The sequence below is a fragment of the Dermacentor andersoni genome, chromosome 8 (genome assembly GCF_023375885.2).
Source record: "Dermacentor andersoni chromosome 8, qqDerAnde1_hic_scaffold, whole genome shotgun sequence".
In the NCBI taxonomy this organism is placed as follows: domain Eukaryota; kingdom Metazoa; phylum Arthropoda; class Arachnida; order Ixodida; family Ixodidae; genus Dermacentor; species Dermacentor andersoni.
The window spans coordinates 64,402,308-64,416,217 of NC_092821.1; the positions used below are offsets into that span (position 1 = coordinate 64,402,308).

General features: G+C 45.6%; 1 long non-coding RNA gene across 1 annotated transcript in view; it reads right to left on the minus strand.

Moving 5' to 3' along the window:
- Nucleotides 1-1,066, minus strand: part of LOC140212881 (uncharacterized) — a 74,491-nt gene extending 73,425 nt beyond the window's left edge. Inside the window, exon 1 of the long non-coding RNA XR_011889857.1 lies at nucleotides 925-1,066. This is a non-coding gene — a long non-coding RNA (uncharacterized lncRNA). The remainder of the gene's footprint in view (nucleotides 1-924) is intronic.
- Nucleotides 1,067-13,910: the final 12,844 nt, after the last annotated feature.

Here is a 13,910-nt window from a genome sequence, read left to right on the forward strand (position 1 = left end):
GCTGCTCAGAAAATCTCAGTAAAAGGAAGTGGCTAGAAGACAGAATAGATTGGAAGTGAGGGAGAAAGACGAACACAGGAGGACAACAACTTTTCACAGCCAATTTGCTCCACATGTGTCACTGGAGGCGCCATCTTTGTGAAGCAGAAGTAAAAGAGGTGTGTAGCCCCTGCCAAAGGGGAGGGGGGAGGGGTGGCATAAACGTCCCAGCACCCTACATCGGCTCAACCCCCGGGATCTCCTTTTCCCTGGACAAGGCTAAGCTGCACACGGCTACACGCGGGAGGGTCCAACCCTCATTTTCTCGGGTACGTGGTGTCACAAGACACCAAACGCCTGCTGACGCAGGTGCCTCCGCGGCACTGCGAATTTTTTCACAAATGCTCATAACTGCTATTTCTTTCCACATTCCATCAAAGTGACAGGGTTATACTTAAGTACATGTCGTCGTTATCGCTTGTAATGTCAATTGCGATAATACCATTTTAGTACGGCGATTTATATTGATGGCAAAATCATGTACCGGTTTGTAACAGATCCATAAGTGACTCCGAAAATAATTTGTGATAAGAGCGAGGAATGTTCCGGCAGAACCCGTCTCACGACGAATGTCGACGTCAGTGCGATTAGCATTGATGCGTTGTAGCCACACATCACAATGTCCCCGCGAACACCCGTCTGTATAAGGTGAGTACTTAGCTCGGCTCCTCTGTAGCGTTTCCCTCTTAACACGCTTGTCTGGATCTCAAAGGCTTTTATACCGACTAAATCTCGTTTTTCTTTAGCTTAACCGGACAGCAACTTGCGGTGAATAATTTCGATCTCTCCGTGTGCATTGCCCAGATTCGAACGAGATTTTGCACTATAATTTCACAATTGAGCGTGGGCCAACCAGGCAAAGGTGGCTTAAATCATTTTACTTACCTTCTCTCCTACCTGGTAAGTAACCTTTCGGGATACAAATTCGGCAGTGCCCGAATGGTATGTACAATACATGCACTTGATCATCGAGCCCAAATTAAAATCACTTGACATTCCAAACAGATATAACTTGGTGGTGAACCAGAATATCTGCGTGAGCACCAGAGCATACTTCAGGTAAGCATAAGTAATTGTGTGGTATTGCTTGTGCACATCAACCATAGAAAACAAGACATGCTTCAAAGTCATATTGCAATTCATATATTTCGAGAAAGCAAACAAATTCTCAATGTATTGCATCATTTCCTTGCTGTATTGTGCGCCATCATTTTCCGTACTATTTTGCGCATTGTCGCTTTTTACCTTAGTTTACATATTCAAATCCTATTTTGTGTTGACTCATAAGATGCATTCAAATAGATTGTAGCAACATCATAATTACTTCATATGAACTAGGCACTAAAAGGCAAAGTACGTATCCAATTGGGCTAATTTGAACGTCATCAATATCGTGCGCTTTGCTGTTCTTAAGACCCATAAAAATTTAATACACTTCTGCGTGAGTTGTTGGTTTAAGAAATACAGATCACTTTTGGTGGACCCATAAATTGCAATATAGTGCGCTCATCGCCAGCTGGTGGGCTACTAGAGACAAGAGCAGTGAAATATACGAAAAAAAATATTTGCGGGGACTCCACCCTGAGCTTTTTGTTACGCATTACGAGCTCTAATTCCTTACTTTGGCAATAGCCTGAATTTAGTAAAGAATTCCTTTCCTGCCCTAGGATATTGTTACGAGTGCTCGCTCCTTGAAACACATTTCAAAATTGATCATTTTTATTACGCAAGGTTTTGTTTAAAGAGTTTCTAAATTTCTTGAATTCAGCAAAATCATTGCTTTATCTACTTTTCATATATCTGAAGCATTCTTCTTACGAATCATTTCATGGCATTCCTTTGTCATCCATGGCTCTCGGATTTTCTTTGCGATGCTCGCAATCTTTAGCCTTAAGAAACTGTGATAAGCGTTTTTTTTAAAGATACATCAAGATATCGTAGGCTTTGTCAGCATTTGTGCAGCTATACAATGTACTCGAGCCGCAGTGTACTCAAACGTTGCAATTTGATGTCCAAATTGCTCCAAAGTAGTAGGTTTGATTTTGTGTGTTTGGTAGGACTCGGGGCGACATACTTTTGGGCATCCAGAAACCTTATTTTTCTTATGTATATATATATATATATATATATATATATATATATATATATATATATATATATGTATCGTGACGAAGAAGGTCAGCAGGCTGAAAAGCCGCGTTGCCATCGCGTGGCGCGTACCCAGTTCGTTCGCTGGCCGCACCCTACCTACTGGTGCTGAGTTTGTCGCTGCTGCTCTACGAGCCGAATAAACCCCCCTTTACAGTTGGTGGAGGTGCTGGGTACAACCAGAATTCTGGAACTTCGTAATCGGACACTACGGCCTGTCTTCATAATGCCGGAAGAAGGACCACCACAAGCACAACCCGCTGCCATGGTCTGCCCCGGCCCGTTGCGGCAACGCGACCCACCCATCTTCAGTTGTACCGAAGACCATGACGTCGAAGACTGGCTCGCTGACTACGACCGGGTGAGCATCCACAACCACTGGGACGACACCAAAAGACTTAATTACGTGTCGTTTTATTTCAGCGGTGTCGCCAGCGTGTGGCGCCGCAACCACGAACGTGATCTGACGACGTGGACGGCCTTCAAGACTAACGTGACAGAGCTATTTGGGCGCCCCGCGGTTCGGAAGCTTCGCGCTGAGCAGTGTTTGCGTGGCCGTGCGCAACAGTGCGGGGATACATTTACGAGCTATATAGAAGATGTTGTCGACCTCTGCAATCGCGTTGACGTCGCAATGCCTGATGCCGAGAAGATCCGCCATATCTTAAAAGGCATTGAAGACGACGCCTTCCAGATGCTGTTGGCGAAAAATCCCTCGACAGTCTCTGAACTCGTCAATGTGTGTCAAAGCTTTGACGAACTGCGCAAACAACGCGTAGCCACCCGCCAATCTACACCTCAGGCCACGTCTATGTCGAGCTTGGCTGCTGGCCCGGATAACACTTCGTTGCTGCTACAGATCAAGGAGTTCGTCCGTGAAGAGGTGGCTCGTCAGCTTTCTTTGATTCCACTTGCACGCGGCCAGCCGAGTACTCCGTTGACGCCCGCTCTCCAATCTGTCATCAAAGAGCAGGTAGCCGACCACATTTCGCCTTAGCTTCAACAGGCTCCGACGGCCGCTCCCTTGACGTACGCCGAAGTCGCGATGAGGCCTGCGCCACAGACCTACGGCCCCCTTCGCCCACCTTTGCGCCCACCCATACCCCCTCCAGTCCGTCCACTGGTGAACTATGCAGGACCTCAAGACCATTGGCGCACGGAAGACAACCGTCCGATTTGTTTTTATTGTGGCCGTGCTGGACACGTGGCACGTCACTGTCGCCTGCTTACACCGAACGTCTCGAACAATGTGCGTCCGTATGCGCCACGTTTCCAACAACGCCGCAACTATTCGGACGCCTTTGAATCTCCTTCTGCCGTCGACACCGTATTCTCCGCCGCTCGCCGTTCACCTTCTCCTCGCCGCCGCTCGCTTTCCCCCATGCACCGGCGGCGGAGCCCTTTGCGCCAGGAAAACTAAATATCGCAGTTCAGGAGGCGAGAACTGCGGTGCCAGCGAAATGTATAAGGCCTCACACTTCCCCGAAGAATGTTATTGAAGTCGCAATCGAAGGAACATTGACGCTAGCACTTGTCGACACCGGCGCTGCACTTTAAGCGATAGATGCCCGTATTTGCCGCAAGATCGGAAAAGTGACGACGCCGCTTTCTGGACTGTCTCTTCGAGCTGCCAACGCGCAGCACGTCGAGCCATCCGCCGCCAGCACTTCTCATGTCGTAATTCAGGAGGTCCCCTATATCATAGAATTCATCGTGTTGCCATCATGTTCACACGACATCATATTAGGTTGGGACTTTCTCTCCACACATCATGCGATCATTGACTGCGCCCGCGCTGAAATCGAGCAGTTTCAGTTTTCAACCGATATTATCACTGACCATAAGGACCATTGTCGCAAAGTCGCTGTTTCAGACGACGCCGTTATATTTGCCTGGTCTTCCACTCTTGTCAGTATCTCTTGCGAATCTGTAGATGACGGCACAGTACTCTTCGCTCCGTCCGAACTCTTAGTTCGCCGCCGTTCGCTACCACTGCCGTTCGCCGTCCTCGAGTTCAAAGCTGGCGCCTCTCTCATGTGCATCTCCAACCCATCGGCTGAACCAATTACGTTACGCCGCCGTGAAAACCTTGGCAGAGCAGAGCCACTGACCTCATCTTCAATATTTGACACGATGGACGACTCCCCTTATCTTGCTGCTCTCGAGGCATCGCCTCCTCAGTCACTGCCGCGTTCTTTTACGCCAGCTATTGCCAGTGACCTTACGACGACGCAGCGCGAAGAACTCCTTCGCTTGCTCCAAGGCTTCTCTTCGTCTTTTGACTGCCAAGCAACATCACTTGGCCGCACAACGACTGTTTCGCACACTATCGACACTGGGAGCATGCACCGATTCGACAGCGTCCCTACCGAGTATCGGCGACTGAAAGACGCGTTATCAATGACCAGGTGAACGATATGCTCAATCGCGGTGTCATCCAGCCTTATAGTAGTCCTTGGGCATCACCAGTCGTCCTAGGTAAAAAGAAAGACGGCACCATACGATTTTGCGTCGATTATGGAAGGCTTAACAAGATTACCCGAAAGGATGTACACCCGTTGCCACGCATTGACGACGCACTTGACTGTTTGCGGGACTGTGGGACTATATATATATATGTATATATATATATATATATATATATATATATATATATATATATATATATATATATATATATATATATATATATATATATATATATATATATATATATATATATATATATATAGATATATGTGTATGTGGTAGCAATCTCTAATACTTCATATACTGGAACCCTATTTTCTGCTGTCTTTTTTATTCGTAATAAATATGTCGAGAAGGCTTTCAGAGTCAATGGCAAGGAGTGCTAACATGGGTCGGTTCATTTAAGGTGCACAGAATGTGCACCTTCAACTATGCAAACAAAAGAACCAAGCAATCACTGGAACGAACGTTACGTTGCATTACTTTGTAAAAAGTTGATGGTAAAGTCCACACGTAGTACGACACACAACCTATATGTACCTATAAAGCTAACAGTTTTTCTAAGAAGACGTCGAAGTTCTCAACAACACCATCAGGTGGGCGATAAAGAACATCATGGATAAGCCTATCTTGGATTAAAGCTAAAGCTTCACAATCTGGTGTAATATTGTAAAGTCAGTGACCAACATTCAAGAAAGGTTCTCCAAGATCGATTGGATACACCACCCCCTTGTCGGGAATTTCAGCTATTCACCTTATGAGAATCGAAACAAACAGCAATTGCTAATCAAAACGTGCAGAACCGGATACGGGCAACAAGTGGTAAACAGAACTATACCGCATTTGCTAAATTTCTGCCATAAAAACTGTTTCACTCCGGAAACAGCACCGAACAAGAAATTGAAATTATTCTTTCGTGGCAAAGTTCCTTTCCCATGACAGAATTTGATGTGTTTTTTTCATCTCTGTGCATGTACTCTATACGCATTGCAATGTACCAATGCACTGTTTCATACTACACACATGTGTGCCGTTTTATTTTTCGTCCTTTCCTTTATTATGTAGCGCTTGTTACTTGCAGTTTTTTTTCCGTGGTCGGTTTTTTCATGGTTTCATGGTTTTATGGTGTTCATGGTTTTCTTTAACATTGGTCTATCACGCATCAACAAACTTTTTATTTCTATAGTTACTCATTCTCACTGTTATCGACAAGTTATTTCTGCATTACAATTACTATTTGTTTGTGGTTTTTATGTTGTCATGCGAAAAGTGTTCTGTTTCTTCTATTTTGTACTCCGGGGAGCTAGGAACTAGTCAAGCTGACTTGTCAGCTTTTTCTCCCTTACTCCCTCACTTCATGAGCGAAATAAAGATAATTATTATTATTATTATTATTATTATTATTATTATTATTATTATTATTATTAAGTAGTAACTATTGTTGCCACGTAATCTGAGCGCTTCGTGTTCACATGTGTACCAGGTTTCCGCAATAATAATGTCACACTGGCAGGAAAATTCGTGTAGAAATGTAGTGAGCTCATCGTACTTGTTTCATATCGATAGCACATTGCAGTGGGAAAATATCAAGTGTACACCATACGTAGTACTGATAGGGGATATCTTTTGGTGACGTCATGTCAAAAAAGAATACCAGTAAATGAAAATGAGCAGTGGCGGCAGCTGCAGCAGCAGCGGCGGTGGCCAGGCGACGCCCACTGCAGGGCAAAGGCCTCTCCCATAATTCTCCAACTACCCAGTCTTGTGTTAATTGTGGCCATATTCTCCCTGCAAACTTCTTAATCTCATCCGTCCACCTAACTTTCTGCTGCCCCCTGCTACGCTTCCCTTCTCTTGGAATCTAGTCCGTAACCCTTTATGACCATCGGTTGTTTTCTCTCCTCATTGCATGCCCTGCCCATTCCCATTTTTGTTTCTTGATATCAACTAAGGTGTCATTAACTCGCGTTTGTTCCCTCACGGCAACTGCTCTCTTCTTATCCCTTAGCGTTAAACCAATCATTCTTCTTTCGATACGTCATTGCCTCGTCCTCAATTTAAGTAGAACCCCTTTCGTAAGCCTCCAGGTTTCTGCCCTGTAGGTGAGTACTGGTAAGACAATGCTGTATTACATTTTTCTCTTGAGGAATAATTGCAACCTGCTATTCATCATCTGATAATGCCTGCCAAACTACCCCAGCCCATTCTTTTTCTGATTATTTCAGTCTCATGATCTAGATCCGCGGTCACTACCTGCCCTAAGTAGATGTATTCCGTTACATCTTCCAGTGCATCGCTACCTTTCGTAAACTGCTCTTCTCTTCCCGGACTGTTAAACATTTTTTTAGCTTCCTCGAGATTAATTTTTAGACCAACTCTTCTACTTTGCCTGTCCAGGTCACTGAGCATCCATTGTAATTGCTCCCCTGAGTTACTAAGCAAGGCAATATCATCAGCAAATCGCAAGTAACTAAGGTAGTTTTTATTAACTCTTATCCCCAATTCTTCCCAATCCAGGTCTCTGAATACCTACTGTAAGCACGCTGTGGGTAGCAATGGAGAGAACGTATCTCCCTGCCTGACGCCCTTCTTTATTGGAATTTTGCTGCTTTCTTTATGGCGACCTATGGTGGCTGTGGAGCCGCTATAGATATTTTCAATAGGATAGGAATAAACTTTATTTGTCGAACGGTTATTGATGTTGGTGGCTGGGGCTAGGCTGCCAGGGGTCCATCGCCCGAGGAAAATCTTTTGAGATCCTCGGCAACAACCCTGGCCCGCAGGACGGCCCACTCCTGGTCTTCGGGTGCTTCGCTGAGGAGGGCGGCTTGCCATACGGCTCGTCTACACACTAATTCCGTAATGCCTGCATGACTGCTGAGGTTTCGACTGAATCAAACGCTTTCTCGTAATCAATGAAATCTATATATAAGGGTTGGTTATATTTCGCACATTTGTCTATCACCTGAGTGATTGTGTGAATTTGCCCTCTTGTTGAGTAGCGTTCACGAAATCCTGCCTGGTCCTTTGGTTTACAGAAGTCTAAGGTGTCCTTGATTCTACTTGCGATTACCTTAGTATATACTTTGTTGGCAACGGGCAGTAAGGTGATCGGTCTATAATTTTTCAAGCCATTGGTGTCCCCTTCTTTATGGATTAAGATTAAGCTAGGTTTCTTCCAAGATTCCGGTACGCTCGAGGTCATGAGGCATTGCGTATACTGGGTGGCTAGTCTTTCTAGAACAATCTGCCCACCATCCCTCAACAAATCTGCTGTTACGTGATCCTCCCCAGCTGTCTTCCCCTTTGCATAGCTCCCGAGGCTTTCTTGAATTCTTCCGGCGTTACTTGTGGGATGTCAAATTCCTCTAGACTATTCCCTCTTCTATTATCGTCCCGGGTGCCACTGTGTGGCACCGGGTTAAAGCCTCCGGTTTGCTACTCTGCGCTAGGGGAAGGAAAAGGGGAAGTACAGATGGCAAGAAGAGCGGGGGGGGGAAATAAAAGCGTGAAAAAAAAAGGGCCGGGATCATTATATTCTTTCTAATAGGCCACTGTCGCGTAAAATGGTCAACAAAGCATTGACCAACTGCGCTGCGGCGACAGTTCATGTCGGCATTCCAGGAATGTCTGTTCTGAAACTGGCCTTTCATCAAGGCCGCCAACACGGCCGTTAGCGACAGCCGGTGCGCGCTGTATCGAGGGCAGTGGTACAATACAGTACAGTATCGAGGATGGGTACAGTACGTATTCTACAGTCTCCTTGCTGCTGCGATGACTGGAAGCCGCGCTCTGATCAATGCCGACTCGGAAGAGAAAAGATCTTGTGAAAGTGACACGAAACCTCAGTTGTAAAAGTGATGTTGTCTCGAGTCGAGATAATCCTGAGGGGGATCAAAGTCGAAGGGATGGGTACAGTCGGAGCAGACATGTGTGCTTCAAGCCAGGTGTGTTGCATAAATTGCTTATGGCTCCATTGGCAACCAAAAAAATTGTCATTGCTGTGTCTGTTATTGAGAATGCTATGGAGTCTTGCAAGCCCACCTCATGTGCAGATCGTGCTGCTGCATTGGCATGTTCTTTGCCCATTATGCCACAGTGGCTTGGAATCCACTGTAACTTAATGTCATGTGCCTCTTCGATGAGGTCTTGAAGTAACAGTCTAATTACTAGAACTAGTTGTTCGTTGGGTCTGCAGAGTAAGGCAGAAATCAAACACATGAAGAGCAGCCTTAGAGTAACTGAACATGCTCCATGTCTTGGGCAGTTCATCAGAAAATACATGAACTGCACAATAACTAGCAGAAAGTTACGCAGCATTTGATGTAGTCTGGTGCGATACCAGAATCTTTACGGTGGATGTTTCTGCAGAAAAAATCACCGATCCTAGAGATCAATTCACCGTGGTTGAAATGTCAGTATATAGATGGTAATACTCGTTATATGTCTCGTACAGCAAGAGCCGTGCGAGCTGCTTGAGCGCTGGAGCCGAGAGCTGTGGTTTTTTTTTCCTATTTTTGGTACCATTAGTCAAACTTATGCTTGAGTAAAGTACAATCGGCTAAATGCAACTCTCACTGGAGTTGTGTAACCTGATGGAATGTATGCACGACAGGACAGGATTGCCTGACAAAAGGAAGCGCGTGGTCCATCCTCTGGAAGTGAGACTAGAGGATGGGCAGGGAGTCGAGCAAGATGTATTACGTCTGGTCTGAACGCTTGCATGATTATATGGGTCTCGGCTGGGAAATCATGTGCAGATGTAATTGTTTCAGCTGTTGACGAGGCTCACGGCAATCTAAGACACACTCTACGTGCCTGGGCATGGAGGCTTTAGAGTGTAGGAATTTTAGTTGTGCGGCGTTTGCTCAGCACCTGCAAGCTGTATCACAAATACCCGAGAAAAAGCGTCCTGTATAGTTGCATCAATGCGTGTGCTGAAGTACCCCAAAATTTTTCTCCAAAAGACTTTGCACAGATTAAAACAAACCGTCAGGCGCTTCTTTAGGTAGGCCACATGAGTACTCAAGCAGAGGTCACGATCTATGAGTACGCCTAAATATAGGTGCGTCCTGACATAAGGTGCGCTTTGACCGTCGATAGGGACATCGTATGATTTCATTGGCTTTGGGCCAAAAGCGGCGAATAAGCATCTTTCTGGCGAGACGTTGAGGCTTTGTTCATCTAGGTACGTCGATGTTAAGGTTTCATCTTTTTGAAGCCTTGCGCATACCTGCGGCCGTGCCACGCAGATTTCGTCCGCATACATTGATACTTTGACCATCTTCGGCAGTCGTTCAACGACACCAATGAGTCCAAGGTTGAAGAGCGTTGGATTCAAGACACTACTTTGCGGAATTCGATGATACGTGTAATATTGCGAGGCTCGACCAGCTTCAGTGTTAACAAATAAAGTCCCTCTATGTAAATGACTGCGTGTCCAACGATATAATTGACCGCCTAGGCTCACCGACTTCAATGCTTCAAGTATGGCGTCATGAAGAACGTTGTCATAGGCTGCCTTTCTATCTAGGAACATTGCGACAGATAATGTCTTACACGTCTTTTGATGTTTAACATAGGTTACCAGATCGGTAACGGTGTCGATTGAACATAGGTCACGTTGAAAGCCAGCCATGTCGTCTGGGTAGATTTTGCAGTGTTCGAGGTGCCACTCAAGTCTGGCGAGGATCGTTCACTCCATTACTTTGCCAATGCAACTTGCCAGTGCAAATGGTCGGTAGGAAGTAATCTCTAAGGGAGACTTGCCAGGCTTAAGAAGCGGTACCAGGCGGCTCATCTTTAAATCTTGAAGAACCTTGCCATCCTGCCAGGACTCGTTATAGACATTAAGGCGCGCACTTCGTGCCCGTTCACCAAAGTGACATAGTATACGGTAAGATATGTCAGCAGGACAAGGCGACGACGACCGATTACAAAGGTTGAGCGCTGCGTCAAGCTCTTGCGTTGTGAGAGGCAAATTCATGCGTGGTTTGATATGGTTCAATGTAAGTGAACCTGTGCAAGTTGGCTGGCCCGCAATCACAGCACAGAATTCTTCCGCCACATGAGTGTCTTGTCGGCACCTCAATAGTGCTAGGGCCTTAAACGGAAAGCGCTGTTCTGTAACCGAATGTAGACCTCGCAAAGTCCTCCAAATTTGAAATAGTGGTCTGCCGGGATCTAGCGACGCACAAAATTTAGACCCCCGCTGTGCCTCTAATTTATCAATGCGGTGTTGTATCTTCTTTTGCATTCATCAGGTTGTCCCTAAATCCTGAATTGACATAGTGCGTCAGTGTCTTCTTTCAGTACGACGGGGAATCGCACTAAGCTGCTCCAATTCCAGGTCGAAATCAGTGTACCTTGGAGAGCACGTGAGTGAGAGCGTGGCCATCTGTGCCGTTTTCTTGATAAAGTGGAAAGTTGGGCTAGTTGGTGAGTCATCATCATACCTTGCTGGTGAAGCAGCGCACTGACACGGACACAGTGAAGACAAACAGGAAAAGACGACACTCGCTGCACTCGCAACTATTTTATTTCAGAACACATACTTCATATTTATATAACCTGCGCACCCTCAGGCGTCAAAGAAAATCAAGGCAAGATGAAAGGCATTTTTTAAAAAATAACCCAAAGAAAATCAAGGCAAAATTAAAGGCATTTTTAAAAAGAATCATTCTATGAAAATCAAGGCAAGTATACAGGCATTTTTAAAAAGAATAATGATTAAAAAAATCATGATTAAAATCATGATTTTTAAAAAAATGCCTATAATCTTGCCTTGATTTTCTTTGACGCCTGAGGGTGCGCAGGTTATATAAATATGAAGTATGTGTTCCGAGATAAAATAGTTGCGAGTGCAGCGAACGTCGTCTTTTCCTGTTTGTCTTCACTGTGTCCGTGTCAGTGCGCTGCTTCACCAGCAAGGTATGATGACGTTTTCTTGATAGCTTGCTGAAGTCCACAAGAGAGGAATTTGTGACAAGCGTCCTGAACCTGAGATTTAAAAATAGTCCAACCTTTTTTTCGTATCGTAGTGTACGTACATGTGTTAGACATCTTGATCGTGAAGTAACTAGGGATGCTGTCATTTCCGTGCGTTTCAGTGTCCAAGAACCTCTTAACCTGTGTCGCGAAGCGGTGGAAGGCGAAAGTCAAATTGAGGCAGCTACTGTACCTTATTCCCCGCAGAAACGTTGTACTCGCGTCATTCAGCACGTAGTGACCGTTGTGGGAATCTAATGAAGCTAGTCATCGTCCCATCGCGTTAACCTTCGAACTTCCCCAAAAAATGTGGTGTGCGCTGAAGGCCCCGTTGATCGTCCATGGACCAAGTTTTCAGATGTCTTCGAGACTTTTGGTGTCAAATCGACTTTATGGCGACAGATACACTCGCAGGAGTGCAAAGGTGACTTTTCTATTTTTAACAGTCATGCACACATACTGATCGCCGTCATGAGGTTGCACAGGCTGGGCAACGTAAGTGAGCTCACGGCAAATGAACAGGACGACATTGGTACTTTTGCTGTCGTTTGATGAGAATATAGTTTCGCATCTGCATAGCGTTTTCTGGATGTGATAATCTTGACTCACAGAGGCCAATGTCTGGAAATCGGTTAGTGCGAATAAACTAACGAAAATCGGCGATGCGAGATCTTAGACATCTCGCGTTTCACTGAAGGATCGACTGTTCTTTGACCTCCTTACGAAATGATTGATGATTGTCAGCCCCGTCCTAGCCAAGACTTGCTGAGACGGGGCTCAGCTCGTCCAGCACCTGTAGCCCACTTCGAGCACAGAATCGTCAATGCGTGTCAGCATAGTCCTGATGACAGTCAGAATGAATCGGAGAACTGGAATCATTAGGCAGTCCACTGTTGAAGCCTCACGAACAGAAGCGAGCTTCGAAAAGGGCTACAAGCGTGGAGGCTCCTTGGAAGAGTGAGAACTTGTGAGTACCGGCCACTCTTCCATGGAGGGGGCGCGTTTTCTGGTTGAGGCCTCCTTGTGCTCTCGGTCGTTCTTTTGAAGATGATGGTGTTACCGCAAGTGGTGCACGGTTTCCACCCTGTCTTGAGGGTTTCCGTCGATGACGGATCTTTTCTGAGGCTTCTCTGTGGGTCGAGTTATCCCTGACAATTTGATTCAGAACTTCGAACTCGTTTTTAAGACTTGGACATTCTTTAGATGTCGCTTCATGGGTGCCTTCACGGTTGCCACACCTAATGTTTGTTGCACGGCAGATGTCTACTGTGTGCGACTCCACGCACCGGGAGCACATTGTAGAGTTTGCGCAGATTCCCTTAACATGCCCGATCCTGAAGCACTTATGGCATCGTAACGGTTTGGGAAAAACTGCCACACGCAATGGCGGAAATGACCGACCTTTAATTGCGAAGGGATGGAATCACCCTTGAATACTATCTTCCCATAATGGCTGTTTCCGAGGTGACCACTACTTCCTATGGCGGTTTAAACAGAATTGGTAGGCCATTCTTTGAAATTGCCAAGTGAATATCGTAGATTACACCTGCAGTGCAGGCCCCATTCATGGGTATGACCGGTTGTACTTTTATGTTGCCCAAACCTGTTCTCTGCCGTAGCTTCTCCCACATGATTCCACGAGTTTTGTCGACAGCTAGAACACTCTTCCGTGTGTTCGGCCAGACCTACTTGATTTCGTTTGGCGCCTTTCGCTCCGTTTGCGGAAGAAAGTATTCATTGTCCGCAAATTATTCCGTTATTAGTATACTTTGCAGAACGGAATAACTTGCGGATTATTAATACTTTCTTCCGCAAGCGGGTTAACTGAAAGTGGGCGTGTAGGAGCTCGAGTGGCGAGACTAGACATAAAATAGACTGCATGCTCTGCGCTAACCCTGGCATCATACGAGATGTGGACGTGCTCAACAATGTGCGCTGCAGTGACCACAGGATGATAATATCTCGAATTAGCCTAGTCTCGAGGAGGGAACAGAAGAAAGTGGTGCATAAGAAGCCGATCAAATACTTACTAAAAAAAAATTGTTATTAAAATATACAAATTCCGGATCAAGCTAAAGAAGAGGTATTTGGCTTTAACTCAAGAAGAGGACCTTAGTGTTGAAGCAATGAACGACAATCGTATGGGCGCCATTAAGGAGTATGCGTTAAGAGACAAAGCCGGCAATATCGTTACTAATATGGATAAGATAGAGTGGCTGAGGAGTTCTATAGAGATTTATACAGTACCATTGGCACCCACCACGGTA